Source organism: Cydia amplana, chromosome 3 (genome assembly GCF_948474715.1).
Source record: "Cydia amplana chromosome 3, ilCydAmpl1.1, whole genome shotgun sequence".
NCBI classification, from domain to species: domain Eukaryota; kingdom Metazoa; phylum Arthropoda; class Insecta; order Lepidoptera; family Tortricidae; genus Cydia; species Cydia amplana.
Genome location: NC_086071.1, coordinates 8,165,445 through 8,193,013, shown reverse-complemented (window position 1 = coordinate 8,193,013; position 27,569 = coordinate 8,165,445). Strand labels below are relative to the sequence as shown.

Here is a 27,569-nt window from a genome sequence, read left to right as displayed (position 1 = left end):
AAACAAATAAAAATCTAAATCCTTTCTAGGTAGTGAACACGAACTATTTATACAATAATGTTATTTATTTAATGCCAATAAGTCACTTGAGCCAACCCTATGCATTTTAGTAGGTATCAAGTTCTGTTTATAGTATTCTAGCTCGACATTTTCATTACAGCCAGACCAGATTTATTTACGCCAGGGTCATCTAGGAAAATGAGAATGGGCTTGAGCCAAGCGAAGTATGTTAGCTGAATTTACTATAACCATTTGGACGATGCCAAGATCTTATATGGACTGCGAATGTAGTAGTAGAGCCATTTATGCGAATGTAATGCATAACAATTTAAGTAAGACTTGTCTTGTTTAAACAGCTTGAATGCAGCCGTTGTCGCGGAACATTTATCTAATCTAATACCTTTAAACGAGCAATTCTTGTTTATTTATATATTTATTTATATATATATTTCGGGGATCTCGGAAACCGCTCTAACGATTTCGATGAAATTTGCTATATGGGGGTTTTCGGGGGCGAAAAATCGATCTAGCTAGGTCTTATCTCTGGGAAAACGCGCATTTTCGAGTTTTTATATGTTTTCCGAGCGAAGCTCGGTCACCCAGATATTGTGAAGTTAAAGGCACATTATAGGTACTATAAACAAAAGACGATTCAGAAGTTTATCTAGAAACAACGACTGTTACTCGTTATTAATATTACTAATTTGGCTGTATTGATTGATACAACTCAATGTCTGATATCTCTTACAAAAATGCGCGCTACGCTGTAAAGCAGGGTACAGGTTTTTTTTTGCTGGTGGCTGTGAAGTTAAAATTCCCCTAATAATGTATACAGCTTTAAAATATCTACAGACGATCAAAAGAACCCATGTTTGTTCCGAATTGCCGGTCATGTTGTCTTCAAAACCTAATATTCGTCCCAAACAGAGGGTGCCTCGAACACACCACTTAGACACCAAACAAGGGAATGTATTAAGTGTGAGTTAAAATTTAAATTGATTCCACCCTCCCTTGGAGAAAATTCAAATAGTGCGCGGTGTGATCTCGAGCGGGTAACACTGTGTTTGTGGGATTCTTTTTCTGCAAATTGAACGCCTCGGGGCGTTGAGTCTCAAAAAGAACCGTGATCACTCACACAGATACACAATACACCTCTATGTCTCAATTTTACATAGTGATTACACACTTCATTTGCTGGGGGCAGGGCAGCCCCAATTTCTATTATCAGCAAATTTGTTTTTTAATTTCCCTTTTCAATTTTCGATGACTGGTTTAGTTCAGTTTGTTGTTCTGATTAGCAATCCCTGTAATTTAAAAGAAAAATTCAAATTTTGGTTGTGCCTCGTTCGGTATTGTACACAGCCCCGTGAGGGCCGGATGAGCCGTAATATCATGCAAATTTCCTGCGGTTTAAGTATGAATTTCATTTTATTTTCTCTTTCCCTTTCTTCGAGTTAAGGGTCATGTCGAAAAAAGCTTTTGCGTTTGTCTCGGTTGCAGAATTAACTAACTGTGCGACTATTTAAAACAAATTCTTAGTAATATTTATGCTTTATTTTTAACTGCATTAGATGCATTAATTAATTTTAAACTTAAAATAAGCAGTTTATAAACTAATTAGCAATATTGTAAGCTGACCAATGTTTACAACTTTACGGTGATATATGGGGCATTATCTATGAAAAGGGACCTTATTGTCGATGGCGCTTACGCCGCACGGCGTCGCGTGGTCTCGTTATTTATATCTGAGCATCGTTAATTATGGCGTAAGCGCCATCGACAATAAGGTCCCTTTTTATAGTCATTATTATCATTCGTCGCAATAAATACATATAATTAAATTAAAAAACTCGCTACGCTCGTTATTGTTTCACAGAATATTTCGCTTTTTCAGGATTCAAAATTACCACTCGATACAAAGACGATCTTTTGTCTCTTGTTGCACAAATAGTTATTTGTAGTAAGTAGTTTTAAATATGAAACCATAGCCAGCCAGCCAATAGGCACCGCAATCTGCAATGTATTAAGTTCTGCTGCATTAAGTTTCCATGTCCGTGATAAAACAAATTCAAATTAGGCATTAGAATACATATACTGTTGAAGTGAAAATGAGTAAATATGCTCCAATTAGTATGAGTAACTTGCAAACATTTATAAAAAAATATGTATGTATATACATATACACCTATATATAGTTACACAGCGTTGCCCTTTTCACGAGAAGTCGGCTGCCCTTCAAGCATCTGCCCAAATCAATCTTAAATATTGAATTTGCGTCGTAATCTCGTTGAAACTTTCACGGGAAACGAGTTTCTATTACAATTTAACACAATTTGTTTCGAGTTTTGCACCTTCCTTCATTTCGTAGGTGGTACTTGAGATTGGTGAGTGAGGGGAATTTATAATTTTAACGGGGGGCTTAAGCCCAGTTTGTTGGGTGTGATGACAGGAAACTGATAACCGATTATAATTAATTTTGTTCATATTGTAATTATTATCTTGTTCAATTTAATTTTAACAGCTAAACAGTGTCATGGATTAGCTGCGCTATCATTTTTAGATTAACTGCTATATAAATGACCGTAAACAAAAAACTAAAATAGTCCTAGTAAAATATTCCATTCACGCGAAACCATAGCATACAGCCATATCAGATACCTACTCGTACAAAGCGAATGCAAACGTACCGTCAAAGTAATTCAACGTACCTACATCCAACGTTGGAATGGTAATGGAAAACCGCTGAAAGATAACACGAGATTTATGGGGTCCAAACAGGCGAAATGAGAATGACTGTCGTGCTTTGAGTGGATACGATTAACAGTAATAGAGTTAATGTTGTTTTATGTTGGGTTTATAATTAGGTATGTGTACAAAAAATGTTCCTGTTATTATTTATGAGTTAGTCCCCTTTTACCAAAAAAAAACTGTGCTTACGGAAACTTATGATGTGTATACGAGACACGATTTTTTTGAATAAGTGACTTGCTCCTCCAGAAACTCTTACCTATTTCTTAACTTTCAATATTAAACAAAATCACTGATTAAAGCACGTTGAATTAAGAAGGAACTTCGAACTCAGGATTATGAAATTGAAGCACTAATTAATTAATAAGTCATGCACTTAAAACGGAGTACAAAAAGGCTTGAAAGCAAAGTTATAACACTTTAATCCCATCGAGACCCATCGGAGCCTGAATTTCAACCCCAAGTCGAGTCGGACTAACGCAACGAGAGTTCCGTACCATAACATATTATTATTCTTTATCCAGGTATTTTTAGCCATCGAAATGTGTAACTTAAAACAAATAAATTGAATTCGGTATTTAATCATGGGGCTACTAATATAATGGGAAGATGATCTCGGACTAACAACGGGTCCACGCTGGAGAAGTGTACCCCAGTAAATACAGTCGATTGGGCCAATTGAGTGATATGATCTAATTCAGAATAAAGTGCTTAGATAGATAAATAAAACACAAATACAAATAGTTGTGAAAATCATACCTGCATGTCTATCATAAACTAGAGGCAGTGTTGCGTGTCGGACTATTGACAATAATTAACATTATGTGTAGTGGGTGGTTTGAAAATGTGATCTCTACCCCAAACTTTTTCATACACTTTTCGTCGGGTAGTTGCACAAATCTCTGTTTTGACATTTTGCTGGGACTATGGTCTAATTATTATACCATGGCTGGGACATCAGTTAGCCGCGACCATGACCAGTGAAACCTGTGTCGAAACGTCGGTAAATAAAGGTAATTGAATAAATTTCGCGTTAGACCCGTCTATAAATGTGAGTTAATATGTGTTCAAAACGCGAAAGTTTTAAATATTATAAGTTAAACTATGTATTTCAGTTTGTTTCGTTATAAAATAATCGCAATTTATGCACTGTTCTTTGTTTTGCGTTATCATGTGATAGCCTATACTAAAGGATAAGAGACTTCACAATACTATTAGTCGACATTAAGCAAGCAACCCATTAATTTACGCTAAAGTAGACCTATATTACCTTTGAAACACTATCTTAATAAAAAACAGGTACACATTAGATAGAAGAGTAGGAAAAACACAATTTTAAAGAGTTGCAAGCACAATGCTTGCAAATGCTACTCTAACCCATTCCTTCTACATTATAATTGCTGCTACCTTTCGTTCCTATTTTTCGTTGCTTATTTTGATAACAAGAGCAAAACATTATTTTTGGTTATTAAGCGAAATTGCAATGTTCCAACCGGAATTGGAAACGTTGCATTGAAATTTCAGATATCTGAGCAAACATAAGAACGTTTGAAAAACATTCTGATTCTGAACATTGTACGTGAAACGGAGTCAGGGAAAATAAAAACGATGGCAGTAACGCCCGTCTCGTTGTTTTCTCGTCGAGATGTGTAATGCCTTAACTTAAGCTATGAGCGAACGGAGTGGTACTTACCTTACCTACCCATTCAGGGAAAATACCACGTATAATAGAATTTTATTTTTTCTCATGAGATAATTGCCCATGCAAGTTAATATAGGTACTTGTAAGTTTTATAATTAAAAACTGGAGCATGTATTATATTATATAGGTAAAGAAGGTTATATAAATGCGAATCCGCGGCTCGTGAATCGCACCCGGGTGTTCTTGTGTTTTTATTATGAAAATAATTATAAGAAGAAAAATTAAAATGTTTTACTTTTGGTTTTTAAAATTTTTTCGTGCTAGTTTTGAAAAGTTGGTAATTTTTTGAGTAATTATAGCAATACAATACACGTCACTGTTCAATTAATTCGCATTGAGCAATGAAAGAAGATACGAAAGAAGTGCAATGTAAAGTGGTAAATATTGTTGTTGTTTGGTGATTTAGAGGTTAGTGTGGATATTTACAACTTTTTTATTTGTTTAATAGTATTTGATTAGTTAGCACTTAGCAGTATAAGATTATAAGATATTGCTTTTACTGGACATTTGTTTTAATTACATAATGTAGGTATCTACTTTAATAAAAAAGTCATGTAGGTATTTAATAAAAAAAGAACCTGAAATTCTCGTCGCCGATAAATCGCTTTTATTTTATGACTTAAGCTATGGGGCTTACATCGGAGATCATAATAAGGGTAGGCAGACACTCGACCGCCGCCATTTCAGCTATGATCTGAACCAGTATACTACTGCTTTGTATCAAATTTCGTTCGAATTTTGTGTTACTTTTTTATAGTGTCTGCTTCCTCAATCTACGTTCTTGTGTACATTTTTTAAAATATCTCTGTGTTACGTTAATAATTTTTGTGTAAGTTGTATGTACTGTACGTAGGTATATGTAACCAATAATATGTGTTGAAAACTATGCAACGTCTACGTAAGTAATTTACAGGCCACTTAGAACGTACTGTACACTGACATCAAAATGATAAATAAATGATGCCATTTAGTTACCGTGCATTTCGATTGTACTTGTCCGTACATGTATTGGTGCGAGCGAGACGTACGATAGCTAATTTATATCATTTAGATTTTATTTTGATGTCAGTGTACTTTTGAATTGTCTCATAGTATTCACAAATAGCAAGTTTATTATAGGTAAGTAAGCCATATGGTATGATATATAAAAAGGATGAATACACTACAGGTTCAAGTAGCCTCAGCATTTTATAATTTGAATTTTTAATTTATGAAAATCTCTTCAGCAAGTACCTACATACTCGTATTCATGGTTTTAATAACATTATTTTTGTTTATAATATATCTTCTAAGATATCATCTAAATAATAACAATTTTACCATAAAAAACGCAACAATAACATCTTTTTAATAATAAGCATCCACGAGACACATAAATCTGCCACTGAATACGTAAGTGCTACTATAGAAATTCGTGCGGTGTTAATTTTTTGTGTACTACGAAGGCTTTTAGGGGACATTGATTAATAGTCGGACGGGAGCACATATTTCCTCTATTTGTGTACAAACCCAATATAATTAGATCCTTGGCCTGGGACAGCGAGTAAAAGAGACGCGGTTCATTATATATTGGACACTGAGTCTGTTTCGGAAAGTGCGTTTAGCCGAATGTGCTTCTGAAAAACTTTATGAAAAGGCTGTCCCTTCATCTTTTTACTTATGACTAATTTAAAAGCTACTTATTTCTTTTGAACACAAATTTCACAGGCTGCTTTTTTCCTTTTACACAGAAAAAAATCAGGAAAAAATCTTTATTCTACGTCAATATAAATGTTTTTGACAATGCGCATTATTTATAATTTAAGAAATTCAAACGTGATCATTAAATTATTCGGCTTCACATCATGATAAGATTTTTTGCAGTCTTTCTAGACTGGTTTAAGAATTTTCTTTGTAATTACCTCAAATGTTGATTTCTTACAAATCTAGGAGAACCACAATTAAATACATAAAAATGCGTCATTTGGTTGGGGATCCTTATTATTTGTATTATTTATAGATTTTTTTATTTTTTATATTCAACATCAACAATAAACGATAAGTAACATATATAAAATATTACGGTTACTTACCATGGGCGTACACGTACATAACAGTTTTGTAGGATAAGTAAAAGGCGTTTTCATTCAGATAAAGAACTACGCAGAAATGTTTTTCCAGTAAAAGAAAAACATCCCATTTAAAAGTAGAACAGCTACAGTTATAATTTCGCTCCCATTACTTGGAGGATACAACTAAACGGAGTAGCCATTAACAGGCTTTCCCCTCTGTCGAAAATAGGCGGCCAACGGTCATACACAATGTATGGACTGACGTTTATCTGACATGGCTATTTTTACGTTACGCATACATTTGACGTTCCCCTCCCCCGCAAAAATCGGCAGACTGTTTTGTACAGAAAATTACAGACATGGCGTCTCCGTTTGATTATATCCTCCAAGTCCCATTAAGTCTGAGATAAGCCTTGACAGCCCTGTCAACCGGTACATCGTTAATTTCGCAGGGACCTCAAGTTTTTATTGTACGTAATTTTTCCTCACCCACAATATATATTTCCCTCGCAGACATGTGACATAATGATCGCATTTATCTTTTCATAGAAGCAAATAAAAAGTAGGCTTTGAAAGGTTTAGGCGCACACATTATTATAATATTATTTGGTTTTCACTTTTTCTTTGTAAGTACTTTATGTGGAAGTTGAAGATTTAAAAGTGATTCGGTGACGTTAATAAATACGGACAGCCATATTCGAACTTTAAGATACGTCAAATATTAGATATCTATTAGACATCACCAAGATATGTCAGTGTCAAATAAGTGTCAAAAGTGACGTTTCTTCAAACAAGAACGTCACTTTTCACACTTGTTTGACACTGACATATCTTGGTGATGTCTAATATATATCTAATAGATATCTAGTTCAAGATCCGAATCGGGCCCCTAGAGTGTATTTTTTGGGGTTCATTTCTGTTGAAATCCTTGTAACTATTATGAAAATACGTTATTACTGCAAATATGTACTATGGATGGCATTTAAAAACAGGTATGAGTACTTATGTAAAAAATGTGTACGTAGTTTTTTTCCTCAATAACTATTTTTTCGTGCATTTTGTAAGTACCTTCATCTGCGTACATTAACAAAGCTCTTGTTGTACAAAATTTACATCAGTCTGGGCGAACATTTAGACCTGGGAGAGCACATTTCGAGCAGTGTGAGCCTCCCCAAGGTATCATGTAGGCTGCCTAAAATCTTTGCCCATGTTTTAGTTTCTGGAGCACCCGTAAGTTCCACGCATGTCTTGGTCCCTTAACGGTTATTATGTAAAGTATGGACGCTAAGCACAAAGAATTTCGTACATTGTTCCGCCTGTTCCTATCTCTATCGCACGCGTATAATTATTTCGCTGTCTCGCTGATGATGCTAGTGGTCAATGCCACTAGCCTTATTTACTTATAGTTAAAATTAAATTATGTAATATGGCCTTTGTATTTATGTGCCTTTGTGACTCAGGAGGTTTGAATAAATTTTTCTTCGTATTGTAACCGAGTATTGATGAAAAATATGTGTAGCCTGGGCGCACTATTTATCGGTTTAGTGATTTTCTTTCTCTCTGGTCGGTCCGTTATATCTGAAGATCGTTGTCAGTGTCAAAGTTGCATCTAGATCGCCTCCATTGGTTTCTGTCGCGTCTCTTACGGCCATGTAGAATTTGAGTGACGACTTAATAGTGATTACGGAAACCTAAAATAAAAATGTCCCGACATGTTCTTGGTGATATTTTTCTTGTATAAGATAAAACCTCAATACGTTTTAAAACTGGTGAAATTTATTTATTTCACACCCCTGGGTGGATCAACTATTTCTGGTTGTTATTCTGTCCGGTCAGCCAAGAGACAATAGTAGCATAGTTTGTTTGAAGGCATTGTACACCACCTTTTTCTGACACGCTTGGTAGACGACCTTCAATGGAAAGGGTTTATAAGTATCACAAAAAAGCGTGTTTGGTGAATTTAAATGCCTAAAAATCAGGTTTTAAAGAGTGACCCAGGGGAACGTAACCATGGCAATGAGTGACAAGAAAAAGTTTATTCACCCCCCCTTACCTCCAAGCGACGCGAAATATTTCTTACCTGCCAGCAATATTGCAGTGTCTAACATATGAAGATGTGACCCTTGCTGCTTATGCATGTATGGAGTGCTTAGGGTAGATGCGCGCGTCTGTATGAGCTGTGTACAGCTCATGTCCCCCTCAGTACCGGTTTGACTGTGGCGAAGGGTGTACGCCCCTCCTGAACTTCAGCCGGCTTTTGGACTATACGTGAATTGTTTTCAGTGTTGTGCAGTGATAATTGACTTGTTGTGGACGGACTTTGGTTGTTCGTTATGGTTTCATAAGGTATTGTGAACAATTTTTTTATACTACAGATTAAGAAAAAGTAAGAATCGAATAGGAATATAAATAAATAAGTTTCCAATTGGAATGTTATTAGTTGCATAAATAAAAATAATAACTAATATCGTATTCCTTAGAAAAGTTAATAAGTCTGATGATGCAGTAAAAGGTAGCATAACCCTATTCTTACAAACTGATTTCAACAGCTAAGAAAATGTAGAAGTTTAAAACTCTAGAAAAATGCATCGTGGTGTTAGTAGAATATTTATTATGGAAAGTAGGAAAACCAAAATTAGTTTCAATCAAAGTTGACCGTACAACTAATAGGTATGATAAAGGTAAGATATAGCTAGAACGAAAAAACTAATTATGTAAGGTGTAGGTATGTGAATGGTGTTCTAGATATTGAATAATTACATGAGCCTTTCAAGTGAATTGTTTGATTTTGAGAATGATATGATGGTAAATCGTTATAATTGGAATTTAATGGCGTTATTAATAAACGCGTTACTGGCCTGAATTAGCTATTGAATCGGTTTTTTTTTATTATGACTTATGTAGTTGTATGAAAGGGATAAAACACTAACAAAATCTGGCCCGCATTAATGTTTGTTTGCCCGCATGTGTGTTTTTTGTGTAATGCTTGCTTGTATGTTTGTGTTGTATATCTATGTATGTTAACCACACGAAATAAATATTTTTGAAATTTTAAATTAAAGTTTTATGAATAAGGGGGTAAATATTTACTCTTACTGATATTTGAAAATAAGTCTGCACGCATTGAATTGCAAGCTGTAATTTTGACAAATATAATATTTATTTCTGATGCCTGATTTTGCTGTTTTTATCACGAAAAACGAGACTGGAATATTTTTAACTTTTAATGACCGTAAACGATGTACTTACCTCACTTACTAAAATTAAACCGTCAAAGTAAAAGTTTCTGTCCGTTTTTGAGAAAACAGCTGCCTATCTGTCAGCGGCCTCTATCTCCGTATCTACATAAAATATTTAGAGTTGACGCCCGATGCTTTGTGCAGTGTTTGCAAAACATGGATATTTCCTTATAAAAAAGTACTGTACCTATATGATTATTATATGTTTACTATAAGATTAAATAATAATCCCCGTAACTCTAAAAACTGTAAAAGCACCAGAGTGGGGACTACAGACCAATCCCTTACGTGCTTAAAAACTCCCGGTAATGTAATGATTAGGCATGATTATTTTATTGCATTTTTGTACCTATCACTATATCGGATAAACATAGGCAAATTCGTAATAAATCTCAGATTCGTAATAAAGAATAATACCTATGTCTACTATACAAGAAAATAATAAAAACCCGGTTAAGCCTTAGTCGACTTAAGCAAAAAAACCGGCCAAGTGATGCGAGTCGGACTCGCGTTCCAAGGGTTCCGTACATTAAGTCCGACTCACGCTTGACTGCACGTTTCTAATAGGTTTTCCTATAATCTATAGGTAAAGAACTATTTTGTGTGTTTTTTTCATAAATTTAGACCCAGTAGTTTCGGAGATAAGGGGGGGGATTGTCATTTTTTGCCTATTTTCTTAAATAACTGCTAAACTATTTATCCAAAAATTATAAAATATATATACATATATATATATATGTCGGAGCGAGACACCAGAAAGACGTATTGCAGCATTACAGTTCATAGTTAGACGCCCGTACAAAGTCGATTAGCAATGTTTGGCTACGTATTATTTGCTTGTAACGAAATAATGAAGCTGCGTAGTGAGTAACGCCACCATCTATTGGCGTATTATTGAACTAAGATGACAGGTAGAAGGCTTTGGAATGTCAAGAGTTGTATCTTGAGTGAACGTAGGCACGAGCAGGCAATTTTGTCGTTATGTTGGTAGACTGGTCAGGCAGGTTTGCCAACCTGAATCGGAGGCGGGAGTAGTTGGCTCCGCCGCTGGAACTGGCTTGCTTCTTCTTGATCTGACCGCGCTAGAGATCGGATGTTATCGTTAGCCATACCTCGTGTCTAATTCGCTACGTTCCTGAAGGCTTATACCTGAAGGATTATTCTGAAAGCTTATAGATTCTCACGTCCTTTAACCGTTTAGCTAAGTGTTTTATTCCAAAAGTGTTATTTTGATTTCTTATGAGTTATGTGCCATTAGAAGCTTACTTTTGTAAAATAAAGATTTGAACGATTTCATGTGATCTTTTTTATTTTAAATAAATAATTTTGGATCCAATTAGTGATTGGTCGTTTTGATTATTTAGTACTAAAATATAGTAGGCACTAGTATGGGTAACGAGTCTGAATGTTTATTTCATGCGTTGGTAGCATACCTACTATTTTGGCTGTGAAGTAATACATCGAGGTACCATGCCCACCACCCGCTATCAATAGCCCTACACAATTAGCCCTCTCCCTCTTCGACATATATATATTTGAGATTCTTACAATGAGCTCTTTCATTTGATATAACACGATATATTTTGAAAAACTTTATTTTTTAATTTTCTAATTTACCCCCCAAAAGTGGCCCCCATGTTTAAAATTAATTTGTTTGCGTTTCATGTCCGTTTTTAGGTCACAAATTTACATATGTGTACCAAATTTCAACTTAATTGGTCCAGTAGTTTCGGAGAAAATAGGCTGTGACAGACGGACGGACAGACAGACGCACGAGTGTTCCTATTAGGGTTCCGTTTTTTCCTTTTGAGGTGCGGAACCCTAAAAAAAAAACTTTTTCGTAATCCTCGGAGCGCGAGTCCAAGTAGTCTAACTTACCCTTGGCCGGTGTTATACGATCCGAATAGATAAACAGGTTACTGCCTCGAGCGTCTTATTAATTTACTTACTTAAATCAACAATTAATATTTGAGCTAACTAAAATTATATCATTAACAAGAACTTTTACTTTCAGATGACTTTAATACTTCTCACAATAGGTACAAAGCTTCGCTTAATTGTTTATCTATTCCGTTTTTATTGTTAAACAAAACAGAAATTCCTTTGCAATTCTAATGGCTCTCGAATATTTTAAGAAGGATCTATAAAATAAGTAACGCTCCCTATAAAATGAGTTCACAAACAACGGAGGTCATCTTCAAACAGAATTTTAACAAGAGTTCCGATTATTATTCAAATAATTTTCGACCCTCGTCGCTATCTGACGCACTGCACTTGTATCAACAAACACTAACATTGAAAAAAAAACAACATAAATTACTCCAACGCTTTTTGGATACAACAATACGTGACAGAGATGTCAGGAATAAAGTCATTTAAATCCATTGTCATATTTTGGGTTATCAATGTGGACTACGCTAAGAAAACAAGGTAAAATACACGTATTAATTTCTTATTGAATGAAAAATGAACTTTAAAGTTAAGAAAATAAGAGGCTCTCGGTTTTTGTTGGGTTGTTTTAGATAAAGAAGTTGCGATAAAGCAGATAACAGCAGGCGTTACAAAAGAGTCGTAACAAAAGGTATCATTACATATAAACATGGCGGCCCACGCTTAAACCGGCCATTCACGGAGTCACGGGCAAGGACCGGAAAACCCCTCTTTACGCTTAATCATATCCATTCGGTAACCCAATCAATTCGGTTACCGTATCATTCGGTAACCCTATCATACTGTTACCTGATTGTAACGGTAAGCTTATTGAAACGGTAACCTTAACCTTTAACCGAGTTAATCTCAAAACCCCATCGCGTTAGGGTTTTTGTTAGGGGTTTTTAACCGGTTTTTATTCAGTTATGGTAACCTTTATTATCGGTTGCTTATTGGTTTGCTACATTCGTATTTAGTGATGTGCCGTCAGTCAAATACATACTAAAAGAAAAAGTTAATTTATTAATAGAACTAATAGTTTATTTTGTTATTTTTGTATTTTTTTTATTTTGCTTATTTTAATGTTTTTGTTTATTTTAATGTTTTTGTTTATTTTACTTATTTAATTTATTTTATTTGTTATTAATTTTATTTATATAATTTATTTTGATTATTTTATTTATTTTGTTTATTTATTTATATATCTTATATATTTTATTTATTTTATTTACTTTATTTACTTTATTTACTTTATTTACTTTATTTACTTTATTTACTTTATTTACTTTATTTACTTTATTTACTTTATTTACTTTATTTACTTTATTTACTTTATTTATTTATTTTATTTACTTTATTTACTTTATTTACTTTATTTACTTTATTTACTTTATTTACTTTATTTACTTTATTTACTTTATTTACTTTATTTACTTTATTTACTTTATTTACTTTATTTACTTTATTTACTTTATTTACTTTATTTACTTTATTTACTTTATTTACTTTATTTACTTTATTTACTTTATTTACTTTATTTACTTTATTTACTTTATTTACTTTATTTACTTTATTTACTTTATTTACTTTATTTACTTTATTTACTTTATTTACTTTATTTACTTTATTTACTTTATTTACTTTATTTACTTTATTTACTTTATTTACTTTATTTACTTTATTTACTTTATTTACTTTATTTACTTTATTTACTTTATTTACTTTTTTCACTTTATTTACTTTATTTACTTTATTTATTATATTTACATTATTTATTATATTTATTTCATTTATTTCATTTATTTCATTTATTTCATTTATTTCATTTATTTCATTTATTTCATTTATTTCATTTATTTCATTTATTTCATTTATTTCATTTATTTCATTTATTTCATTTATTTCATTTATTTCATTTATTTCATTTATTTCATTTATTTCATTTATTTCATTTATTTCATTTATTTCATTTATTTCATTTATTTCATTTATTTCATTTATTTCATTTATTTCATTTATTTCATTTATTTCATTTATTTCATTTATTTCATTTATTTCATTTATTTCATTTATTTCATTTATTTCATTTATTTCATTTATTTTATTTTATATTATTTGTTTTATTTGTTTTGTTTGTTTTGTTTGTTTTGTTTGTTTTGTTTGTTTTGTTTGTTTTGTTTGTTTTGTTTGTTTTGTTTGTTTTGTTTGTTTTGTTTGTTTTGTTTGTTTTGTTTGTTTTGTTTGTTTTGTTTGTTTTGTTTGTTTTGTTTGTTTTGTTTGTTTTGTTTGTTTTGTTTGTTTTGTTTGTTTTGTTTGTTTTGTTTGTTTTGTTTGTTTTGTTTGTTTTGTTTGTTTTGTTTGTTTTGTTTGTTTTGTTTGTTTTGTTTGTTTTGTTTGTTTTGTTTGTTTTGTTTGTTTTGTTTGTTTTGTTTGTTTTGTTTGTTTTGTTTGTTTTGTTTGTTTTGTTTGTTTTGTTTGTTTTGTTTGTTTTGTTTGTTTTGTTTGTTTTGTTTGTTTTGTTTGTTTTGTTTGTTTTGTTTGTTTTGTTTGTTTTGTTTGTTTTGTTTGTTTTGTTTGTTTTGTTTGTTTTGTTTGTTTTGTTTGTTTTGTTTGTTTTGTTTGTTTTGTTTGTTTTGTTTGTTTTGTTTGTTTTGTTTGTTTTGTTTGTTTTGTTTGTTTTGTTTGTTTTGTTTGTTTTGTTTGTTTTGTTTGTTTTGTTTGTTTTGTTTGTTTTGTTTGTTTTGTTTGTTTTGTTTGTTTTGTTTGTTTTGTTTGTTTTGTTTGTTTTGTTTGTTTTGTTTGTTTTGTTTGTTTTGTTTGTTTTGTTTGTTTTGTTTGTTTTGTTTGTTTTGTTTGTTTTGTTTGTTTTGTTTGTTTTGTTTGTTTTGTTTGTTTTGTTTGTTTTGTTTGTTTTGTTTGTTTTGTTTGTTTTGTTTGTTTTGTTTGTTTTGTTTGTTTTGTTTGTTTTGTTTGTTTTGTTTGTTTTGTTTGTTTTGTTTGTTTTGTTTGTTTTGTTTGTTTTGTTTGTTTTGTTTGTTTTGTTTGTTTTGTTTGTTTTGTTTGTTTTGTTTGTTTTGTTTGTTTTGTTTGTTTTGTTTGTTTTGTTTGTTTTGTTTGTTTTGTTTGTTTTGTTTGTTTTGTTTGTTTTGTTTGTTTTGTTTGTTTTGTTTGTTTTGTTTGTTTTGTTTGTTTTGTTTGTTTTGTTTGTTTTGTTTGTTTTGTTTGTTTTGTTTGTTTTGTTTGTTTTGTTTGTTTTGTTTGTTTTGTTTGTTTTGTTTGTTTTGTTTGTTTTGTTTGTTTTGTTTGTTTTGTTTGTTTTGTTTGTTTTGTTTGTTTTGTTTGTTTTGTTTGTTTTGTTTGTTTTGTTTGTTTTGTTTGTTTTGTTTGTTTTGTTTGTATTGTTTGTTTTGTTTGTTTTGTTTGTTTTGTTTGTTTTGTTTGTTTTGTTTGTTTTGTTTGTTTTGTTTGTTTTGTTTGTTTTGTTTGTTACTTGTTTTGTTTGTTTTGTTTGTTTTGTTTGTTTTGTTTGTTTTGTTTGTTTTGTTTGTTTTGTTTATTTTGTTTATTGTATTTATTTTGTTTATTTTATTTATCTTATTTATTTTATTAGGATAAAGTTCATTTATTTAACTTAAAAGTAAATAATAAAAAAAACATTACAACTATGAATTAAAAATTTAAAACCTAAACTAACGTTAAAATAAAACTACTTAAAAATTAAACTAATCCTTATAATATTATATAAAAACTAAAATGCAATACTAATAAAATAGATGAAAATAATATAATTAATTTATTTGTTTTATTTATTTCATTTATTTTATTTGTTTTATCTATTTTATTTGTTTTATTTATTTTAGAAACTTACAAAAACAAAATTAGTAGTATGTAACTACAAAAGTTAAATTAATTCAGAATAACATTCTAATTGAATAAAACGTTATTTAGTATAATCCTACATATGGAATAAATATTCCGTTTTGTCCTTTTCATTTAAAATAAAAGTGTCATGATTTATTCACTTTCATTTTATTCTAAAATAACGAGCGCAAGAATTATTCTTATTCAAATCGATTGGAATAAGAATGAAATTTCTGTTTTTATTCTTATTCTTATTCAAGTTATTTTTTGCCCAACTCTGCTCTAGGTTGCTCGTGTTGTTGAAGGTGACTATTGAACAAAATCAGCAAAATATCTTTCATGTATGAAGACAATTATTTGCACTTCCTAGTACCTAATAACATGAAGATAATAAATATACCTACACAGGCGAAGCAACATGCGTATTTAAATCGAAACGCTGCGCTCCGCTGGCACGCGCTACAACGCAAGTGCACCGAATGTTTAAAGGTCGTGGTATTTTCTATTGTATTAGGATATTTAGGATTAAGCAGAATGCGGTGAGAGTCATAGTGACAACAATAAAGCCTTATTATTGTACTACACTACAGTATTGTTATCAGTGCTCTGCCGTGTCATGACTAATTGATGTAATTGTAGATACATGAGTTAGTGGTAACAAGGTTAATAGTACATTACTGCAGACGCCGGGAAAGAAGGGCTTGCCGGGTGAGTAGGTATAGCCGGCCGACCGTAGGGAGGCCGGATAGTGATACGAAGCCGGCAAGACCTTTTCACGGCTAGGCATGTATAGTGCTTTTCTCAAACATGCAATTAAATAAAAAATACACCACTAAAAAAAACAAATTTATAATCTTTATAATAAAAATCCAACTTCACAACAAAAGTTTTTTAATTTTCCTTCCGATCCCGCCATAATTGTTTTTTTTTACGGAAGTCGTCCGTATTTCGCGTGTGTATTGTTCGAATAGACCTTTTTAGGGCCATTATACACAATCTGATAATAAGAATCTCAATTTCTATAAATAAAATAAATGCAGAGGATTTTAAATATTGTCTATGGTCTCTGGTGACTTACGTATAGACAAAATTTTAAATTTATTCATCAACACATTGAATCATACAGATTCGTATTCTTAATATCAGTACGTTCGTGTATAACAGGCGTTAACACGGATATTTTGGTCCGATAACCATTCATTCACTAAAAAAAAATATATATAATTCGGCTGTTTAGCCTGTTCATGGACACAGACCCCATGTTTACATTAGAATTAAAAAAAAAATACTTCCCGGCCTAGGCCTTCAATTTCGTATGAAATTCCTTTACAGTTCTCTGGAGTTGCTCCGCCCTAAACGTGATACTTCGAAGCCTGATATAACGCCTGGAGCGACGACATTTCATTGCATGTTTGAGAAAATGGCATTTATTCGGTCATATTATACGTCATATTATATGTAGTACAATGTATATAGATAGTAAAATGAATTTCACCCCTCTTTTCAATGGACGGATTGATTTGAATTTTTTGAAGCCTTCGAAACGGTGATGATAATTTTATAATGAAGCTACATAGAAAGTAAACTGCGAAATTATAATTATTATGGTTCAATGTATATTTCTTTGCGTATTAAGTATGTATTTTGTTTATTATTCCTACCAGCCTTGAGGTCTTACGTATGCTATCTCTTTCACACCTACGGAAAGTGAATGAGATAGTAAATTACTGCAGGTAAGAAAAGAGTCCTACGCTTATCACTATAATTAAATAGATTTGCAGAAAGTTGCAGGCGTGTTTCCACTTGAGACCGTCATTTATTACTCATTGGCAATAACAATAGGATTAAGTCATGGCGTGGTGAATTCTTTGTCAGCATTTGCTAAACACGTGCGGCAAGCGTTGTGTCAAACGATATTAATACCTGTTAATTTCCGTCTAAATAATAAATGCAAATTTTAAATATCAGAAGAGCTTTTAAAAACACCATAAGTCTTGGTAGTAACTCGGATACTGAAACCACATACTATAGTTCGTTTTTTTTTTAATATTAGAAATAAGGTAAACAATCTAGATGTGTCTTTTAATTGAAAAACACATTTTAAAAATAAGTTACGGTAAATATGTAACAATTATAAATCTAATACGATCATTGATATTCTTCTACTTTCATAAGTAATAGTTTTTGATTTTTAAAAAGTGTTTTTCAATTAAAAGACATGTCAAAATCGCTTACCTTCTTTCAAGTTCTTTCTAATGCTAAAAAAAAACGAACTATAAACATAATTCGAAAACAGAAAAAAATCATGAGTATTTTCCCCATTTGTTCCTGCCCAACGTGATCGCCGCGATACATGAGGCGGGGACATATGGGAATGATTTAAATGAAGCGCCTATTCCCATGTGTGCCCGGCGGGGAGAAATAGGAATACACCATATCGAGCCATTCCTTATCCTACCTTTAAAATCATCTTTTTTAGGGTTCCGTACCCAAAGGGTATAAACGGGATCCTATTACTAAGACTCCTCTGTCCGTCTGTCTGTCACCAGGCTGTATCTCATGAACCGTGATAGCTAGGCAGTTGAAATTTTCACAAATAATTAATTTCTGTTGCTGCTATTACAACAAATACTAAAAACAGCATATAATAAATATCTAAGTGGGGCTCTCATACAACAAACGTGATTTATTCGCTGGTTTTTGCGTAATGGTGCGGAACCCTTCCTGCGCGAGTCAGACTCGCACTTGGCCGGTTTTTTATTTTTTACATTAATTTAGGCACAGTGAGCCATTAAAGAGTTTCGCTATCCACCATCCGTTCAGAGCAGCTGAATTGTACCTGATGATTTAGTTATCACATTAAAATAAATACGGGTATCGTCCAATACCAAGACTATGCGGCAGTAAATTAAATTTGTAAGATTTTATTGCATAAAATCAGGTATAAATTAGTAAAGAAACATAATAGTTTCTCGTCTAATTTACTTCTATCTATACGTAACGCCTATACGGCACCCAGACTACATGTTTAATCCAGGAATATTATTTAGAATATAAAATCATGATTATATTTATTTGATTAAGAATGAGATTATTCTTATTCAATTTTTTCACATACGAATTATTTCCGATCAAAATTATTTGAATAATTTTGACGGGAATAAAATCAACATGATTTTATTCTTAGGAATTCTTATTTAAATAATGATTTTATTCTTGAATGCCCAACACTGCTTACTAAGTATGTATGTATCTATTTAATTTAATCAAAACTATTTCACCTACCAATGTTATAGATACCCAATGAATATGTATAATGAATTCTGCCCTAGTAGCACGGTCGCATTTTTATCGTTTATCACCATGCCTGTCACGTTCTAACAAGTATGTAAGTGCGAAAGTGACGGGCATAGTGATAGTCGATAAAAATGGAACCGTGCTGAGCCCCCTGGTATTAATGAAAGATTTGTAGTATTAAAATAAGTTTATAACTGCTATAGATATATATTTTCTGATCGCTGCATTAAGCGGTACAAGGTAAATTACGACTTAGCTCATACAACTCACCGCATCTGAAAACATTTTAAACTAAAGTCTATTTTTTATTCGGTAGACTAAAATGACATTTCATAGTATGAACATCATGTGTCATTTCATTTCATACTATGAAATGTCATTTTAGTCTACCGAATAAAAAAATAGACTTTAATTGCTTATTATAAAATAAGCTCATAATAACTAGTACATATGTCATTTGTTAACAATGGTAAAATATCTACCACAATCCGCTAGCGCATGTATCTTTATCACAAAGTGATTTTTTTTAAATCACTTAAGATAAATTATACCTAACTAGGTACCAATAAAATTACTAGTTAGGTGAACATTTTTCTTTAAATCAGTCTTTAATCTGTAAGTACCAAGTGTGAACCCGAAAATATAAATAATAATCTAAGTAGCATAAAATATAACTAAATAATAGCAGATATTACTAGGATATGATGTTGTTTACTTGCAACCCCTTTTCTAAAAATTTCTAAACTAGAATTGCTCCGAAGTTAACAAAAACAATAGGAACACACAGGTATAAAGATAAACAAAGGAATGGCCGCGCTGCGGCTGACGCTCGAAAATAATACTGTAATCGCTCACTTATGTTTTCAATTTTAGCTTAAGGACTTAAAGTACAATATTGTTTGAATTGACAATAAGCGAAGTTACCGGCAAAAAAACTTGTTTGTGCTGGAGGCTTCATAGACCGCCCATGCCAACCACGGTTATTCAATAATAAGTTGAATTTAAGTCTGCGTAAAGATTACAATCGTTTGAACTGGTTGAAAACCTTATTATGAGGTAACAGAATAGACTGGGTTTTTGTTTCGGTTACCGGTAACAGGGGTTAACTCGATCTGATACGGTTACCGAATCAAAGTGTTACCTTATCAGACGGTTACCGTTATGGTAGGGGTTTTTATAACCACTTCTAAAATAACCCTATGAAAAACCCCGGTTAAGGTAACCGGTTCCGGTCCCTGGTCACGGGGCTTATATATCGGGTTCACACGATCCCAATCCCATAAAGGAATATCTTCTGTATTTGCGTGTTACTGATATAAGAATGTAATTTTGAAATTGCAAAGAATACTTACAATACAGAACCGAAATAAGAAAAAATCGACCAAGCCCTTGTCGAACCACGCATAAGGGAGGGTTCCGTTCCGTAAACCTTCATACTATACTTATAACGCCACTTACGTCATTTGTTATAAAACGAGTTTTTTTTTTTAATCTTTATTTATTTATAGAGGGTTTTTTTTATTGCCACAGAATAAATAATAGTACTAAGTACAGAAGACTCACTCTTTAACAAAACGCGTCTGTTACGATCAGCAGAGATATGGCCGCTAGGTGGCGACAGCGCCACGCGCAGCTTATGACTTTCCCCAAAATTAGGGCCGAACGGATGTACCTGTAGCAAAGCGACGAAATCGCGGAGTGAGATACGCCTGTTATTCGGCGAAAATTTAAAAACGGCTGAAATAGTTTAACCGATAATTCTACGAGTATAATAAAAACTAAAGTACTATAACAAAAACTAAGCTAACTTTGATTATAATTATGTGGGTAAATCCGAAACATAGAATATGTAAGTATAAAACTTTCATCGAAAACTGAATAATGAAATGTTCTTTTTATTGTTATGTAATCGATAAGTATATATATTAAATAAGTTTCTAAATTACCTTAACGTAGTAAAATAGAACAAAGCTTAAAAAATAACTGCACTGTCTAATACACTTACTCTAAATGTCGAATTATACTAGGTACTTCTTGAAGAAAAGCACTTACTCAGGTTCCCACAAATCCACTTCGAAACCAACGATCGATAGGATATAAATCTTAAGGCACAGCGGAGCTTTACGTGTAAGACTGATCGCTCTCTCTCAGTTTTGGAAAAATAAATACCATTCTGCCAAACTTCTTGCCCATCAAGGCATATCTATTACGAAATTGCAATTTGATAAATAGCCGAGCATTATTTTGGGCGGCGAAAGAAATGGACATACTTGAGTTTAAACGATACTATCACTTTCCAATGATATTATCCTAAAACACATTTTGCGTCGCTCGAAATAAAGTTTATTTGTGATGGCCAAATGTTTTGCGGAGAAATAAGTAATATAAAGAAATATAATGGCATGGATGGCATGATAAAAGCGAGTCTTTTATTAAATTGACTGGATGTTGAATATTACTTTGCGGAGACGATCAATACTGTTTAGATTTACTGGAAATTGGTTTTTGACGCTTATACAGGTAACTTGACCAAGTACCACTTTTTATATCTGCTGCTATGAGTCGTTGATTGTAATTAATGAAGGCATTTCGGATACGCAATGTACATACAATTAAAAAAAGAAATACTTAGGACGTCACTACTTCTTAATTTGGAATATTAAATTGAATTTACCTATAACCATAAACTAAAATAGATTGGTTCATTAGTACCTATTGCAAAATACAAACACTTGGTTGACAGTCTCCTAGTATAGTAAATTAACAGCTTGATTTTCTCAGGTTTCCACCGCACTCGCGTGCGCGCCCGTGTCTGTCGGTGCCCGCCCTTCGCACGCGATACCAAAATTTTCTAATATCCTTCTTACTTTTCTAACCGCATTTTCCCTTTATCTCATTAGTTTGTATATTGAACTTTATTTTGTGAGTATAAGGTGCTTTTGCTCTGATGTTTTTTAGAGAAAGATACGCGAATGAGGAAGTAAAATGCGTTTAGCTAGCAGATTACGTCGAAACAATTACTTTTAGCAATGTCTCACGAAATCTTCGAGTTGATTTAAGGTTTGGAAACGTGAACAACACTTGGGTTACTTGGCGGGATTCGTATTGGTAGCGCGAGCGTGGGCGAGTTTATTTCTTAGGCAAACCCACTGGTTTAAAAATAAGAAATAAACTAGTGTGACCAAACTATTCGTACCTACTCGAAAAACACTTATTCTGATGGTTTAACCGAGCAACCAACTTTCCTATAACGTGCTCATGAAGTAGTAGTTGAATCTTTGTTGATATCACGGCAATCATGTGTTTTGAAACTTTTGAATGAAAATACTTTATACGATTGTAATAATTCGGACTAGTATTTAATAGCAAGCATTATTTCGACTTAAAAAACTTATTTCTGTTCACGTCAACTTTTGCGTGTTGCCTAATGATCACATTATGCCCATTCTTACTTTTGTACTCGTATGAGTCCTATTATAAGACGTGTTAATTCGCCCTGTCATGCGATGAGTAAACGGTTCTTTTCGTATACCTATCAGGGGACGCACGCAACTGATGAGCCCTGAATTACCGTTTTTCTTCCAACAATCGTATCGTAATCGTTTGCTTTGAGAAAGTTGCCCTAGGTTCAGGTGGGGAAAAACCAGAAATAATTGAGTGTGGTTCTTATTTTTATAACCATAAGGGATGCTTTACAAACCAGTTGGTTGTGTCGCGTATTGTAGAAGCTTTTAAAATGAAGCTATAAATCACGTTGCGGTCAGCTCTTTATTCACTTTATGTCATTTTGAATGCTTTAAGCATTTACCTGCCCTTTATACTCAGTAGTCTGCTATCATAAATCTACACCAAAATCGAAACAAAAAACTTTACATGAACAATTGTTTGCGAAAAACTATTTAACAATTAATTTGTCATGCTTCGCGGTAACAATATTTTGTCCAGTTTTAGCCAGTGTCCGCCCGCATTTTTAAATTGTAAGGGCCTTTTATCATGTTTGAGGCGTTTTCGGGAATAGAAACTGAACAATGGACCAATGATTATGTTAGTGACTGTAAAGTAATAATGTCCCTATTATTCTAAGATACTATTGTTTACGTGGAAGTGGTTAGTGTAATAGGACGACCATTGTAGTAAATGCAGTCGGCACATTGTTAGTTATGAATAGCGACGCCATATTTCAACGCTCTAAAGTGCATTATAGACGGGATGATGAGTTTGTAAGTTGCATAAGTTAATGTTTGCAGACAGACGCGTGGGGTACGGGGTTAGTGATTTATATTCGTCTTTTGTTTTTGGGTGTTTAGCCAGCAAGAGTATCAATGGCACACGGTCGGAAGGTCGTTATTCTTGCATTGTGCCACTTGTATTGTCTAACAACGACATCGTTAGTAAGTTGGCGGGTGGCCGTACGCATTGAAATTCTATTGGTGACATGATAAATCTTTAACTGCTCATGTATTTCCAGAACCCATTGAAATAATTGTTTCGAACACCAGGCAAGTTTTTTTCAAATGTAAATGTGATGCTTATGCATAATAATTCCACTTATCATGGACGGATGTGCTACTAAGAGAACGGTAGTCTATGTCGAACGTCGAATTTCAATTAATTTTCGAAATAAGTTCAAATATGTGCTCTTTCGAAACACCAAATGTTGTACATATCTTTATTGATCAGAGCGCATTTTTTATTTTAAAAAACGTGATTCTATTCAACAACCATTGATATATGGTATTTGACAAAATAAAACGACATAAAGCTAAGCGAAACACGGGGTGTAACGATCACCCACACAAGTTGAAAAAAAATGTCCAAAAGTACTGTTCAAACAAGCGCAAGGCATCTCCGAACTGGTTACTATGAAACGATTTCTGTCTATGTCCCTTTAAAGTGCATTTTTGGTAATTTGAAAAAATTTCATTGTTCGAAAAAGTCAGTTGTGATCGATGCTTATAATAAAGCTGGAGTCGTATTGTGTATGGACGGGTGATCTCTGATGTTGGCCATTGTACTCCCTCCGTGTTGAACAATAAACTGACCAAAGAATAGGCTCAGTGATGTCGCAGCTGAATATTTTTATAGACAGCTATCGACGTGGACTATTTAGATACCTTTTTACCTAAGAAAGAAGGGAAGAATGACATACACCTTCAGAAAGAAAAAGTGAGGTATTCACTATTCAGACAAGAGCACGTGTAACTTAAGCACACAACTAATTAAAAAACAACAAAACTCACGTAAAAATAACAACCGCGAGGCCTACAGCTACAAACGAACTCGTAATGACCACTAAAGACCCTAACTTCAAAGGTAAAACATAGGCAAAAACCCAAAAATTTAACGAAGGACCGGCCAGAGATAGAATAATTAAAACGTACCGGCTGAAGTGCCCTCGTAAAAGATTTCACGGGCATTCGGCATTAACACTACTGCGTTAATGAGGTAGTGAAACTTTGGAGCGGTTCCAGAATACCTTGTAAACATTCGAGGCCTACCCCGGGTAATATGTACCTACTTTGAAATAAAGCACTTTCTTCGCGGCACTTATGTTGTTGGCTTTTGAACATTTTACTAGTTGAGTGTTAGTATGATGACAATCGTTAAACTACTTATAATAACTACTCGTAGGTAAATGCATTTTAACTCGTAGGTTAAGTAGGTTAACCTCTGAATCGATGAGAATTGATGATTTGATTAAGTATAGGTAATTATATTCAACTGAAATACAGACAGGAAATATAACGATTTTTTTTTATGGAAATAAATAACTGAACTCAATATAAAACTTAAAAAGCATGCCACCGTAGCATATTCTATGTAGGTAATTTAATCAATATATTCATAAATAAATTATTTAACTGTAAAGTCACTCACTAATTATATTTAAATTCAATTTATCCATGCCTGTTAGCTTCAAGCAAATTCTAAATTGAATCCGCACTACGGCATCACCAGTCTCACTTTGATTTTCCGGCATACGATCGTATAGATTGTGTGAAATTCTCTACGCTTGAGCCGAATTAACAACACACACGGTAAATTACAGCTTGGCTCGAGCTGAGCTCGGATGCTCGAGTACTCGACTACGAGCACGGTTTTAAGCTTAATAAATTCAGGCACGTTCGCGGATCGTGCCGCTTAGGGCCGTTTGACGCTCGCAAATCGAAAGTGTATTTGCATGAAAAATATTGCAATTACGCTGTTCTTGAGTTTTTTTACTGTTGCGCAAACTGTTTCAGAAATTTCATTTGCTTCAGCTGTGTACTAGTAAAATATAAATGAGAAATATAGTTTATAAACTTTTTGTAATATTAACACTGGCGTATATGAATCTTATTTGAATTTGTAACTGGACGTTAGTAATGATTGTGGTGTGTTTAGTATATCTGTGTATTTACTAGTTACAATGTTGAACGTGTGAAACTGGGCGTAAAATACAATGTAAATACGTGCCATCAAACAGAAACATATTCATGCTAGCGAAGCTTGTAACGTGAGTTAAACTATACGTAACCAATTTCTACATTTGCTGCGTATGCTGTAATTTGCTTTGGTTGTCAAACAAAACAGCTCACACCTGTAATAATGAATTTTCAAGTTCGCGTGATTTTGGAAGCTTGAAGAGTATTTAGATATTGGTACAGTGTACAAAGCTGTGGCGCCTCGGGCCGGCAAACAGCCGAAAGCTCTATCACGTTGGAAGATCTTGTGAGCTTTGGGGGATTAAGCTCTCCAAACTAAGCTCTACATGCTGCTTTTACGATTAACGCGTCTTTTTGATATGTCTTGTGTCAGCTACGTTAACGTAAATATCTTATTTTCGAGGAAATGTGAAAAGTTTTGTAACGGTGTAAGGATTAAGGGAATTACATACTTGAAATAAAAAATCAAGAAGTGGTGACAAAGCCAACGTCTATTATTTTAGTCTTACCTAGAAGTACGTACCTACATAGGTACTCAAACAATGTAAAGATTTTTATTTTAAAGAAGAGATAGGTTGATGTTTTCGATCGCTTTTATGTGCACGTACTTACGTCCCAAAGGTAGGTACTTCAAGTTTTTTTACGTGAAATTGCAAGACACATATGTAATTTGAAAATATTTCCTAGCAACATACTTTTAAGACAACTATAATATTCATATTGATAATTTAAATGATTAAATGAAAAATATAAATGTATTCTATGGAACTTGCTAGCTATGTAAACAAACCGCCATATTTGAAACTGTCAAAAAATATGAACTTACTAGTGACTTTTGTTTACATAGTTAGCAATTTCCATAGAATGACACGTTTGTAATGACAGTGTATTGACAGTTTTGTTGTATTTTCAACTGATTTTCTAAAAATAATGAAAAACTGAAAACTTTAACCGCAGTGTAAATCTTTCTAAATGAACTCTTATCTGCATAAAAGTATAATTATACCCTGTATCTACTTGTGTACAAAACATCAAAAAGTAGTGTGTGTGCAAAGTTATTAACGTATTTGTATAAGGAAACCCGTCCCGTCCCGTCTTAAAGTTCCTTTTGATAATTATCTATTGTCTCACTGTTGTTTCCTGTAACACAATACACTGTCGCATCAGACAAGACTCTAGACTACGAAAACCCGGAAACGTTACAATGACTGGATTAATACACTTCTGTTTTTACTTTTTACCCGACAGTGTGACGCAAAGAAGGCGGCTGTTTTGATTTTTCTTTAATAAAACAATTGAAATCAGGTTGCGAAGGGCAAGGGGAATCTACCGCTTTAACAATAAACTGTATTAAGTAAGCGGTACTTAAATACCTAGTGCTAGAGTCTGTTCGGAAAGAGAAGAGTCGTGGAATGTATTGGGCCCCATACATTCCACGACTCTTCTCTTTCCGCACAGACTCTATTCGTAATTCTACAAAAATACTAATAAATAGGATGTGAAGAGAAACAAACACACCAATTCTAAAGATAGCAATTAGATAGAGGTTGTAATAGTGTCTGAAGTGTTTGGATTATTAAAATTATACATTTTTTAACTAAGTTTGCAATTTAACCGCCTTTGCATGTTTTTTTAAGTTTCTATAAAATCAAGTTTTTTTATTCAAAGTTTGTACGGAACCCTTCAGTGCGCGGTCAAACGGCCACTTGACTGTTTTTTTATTGTTGAACATGATTACAGTACCTACAGTGTTACAGTACTTAAAACTGTGTCATTATTATTATCAGAAATGCAAACAATTAAGTTACAATAACACTGCTGGGGCCCGATTCGGATTTTGAAATAGACATCTATTAGATATCTTTTAGATATCACCAAGATACGATAACGATATGTTTAATCGTTATCGATATCGATCTAACCTGTCAAATTTGACATTTCCGCGATTCTGGAGATACTCTTGAACGATTTCCACAAGACATGACTTAGAGATCCAGTTAACATCTAATAGATATCTAACTCTATCTAACGTAAAAGTGACATTGGTTGCCCGAATTGCGCTGCAAAAGAGAACTAGTTGATATCTAAACTATAACGTATCTAGAATGGATCTAGTAGGTGTCGTCTCTTGTGAATATCTCGAAGTTCGAGTACGGCAGCTGGTCATCTTCGTTTAATTCAGTGCCTGCTTACACGTTCTAAAGTAATGTCTAAATAATAATCATATTTGTCTTTTCACCGGCATATTTTTAAAGTTTTGGTTATATTAAAATTGGTCACTCATGTATTTTAAGTCGAAAATCGCTCGACATGTTTC

General features: G+C 33.0%; 1 protein-coding gene across 1 annotated transcript in view; it reads left to right on the top strand.

The window, feature by feature from the left end:
• Positions 1–8,541: 8,541 nt before the first annotated feature.
• The window catches only part of LOC134662486 (roundabout homolog 2-like), an 80,263-nt gene continuing 61,235 nt past the window's right edge, over positions 8,542–27,569 (top strand). Inside the window, exon 1 of the mRNA XM_063518722.1 lies at positions 8,542–8,847. The gene's annotated coding sequence lies outside the window, so the exon portion shown is untranslated. The remainder of the gene's footprint in view (positions 8,848–27,569) is intronic.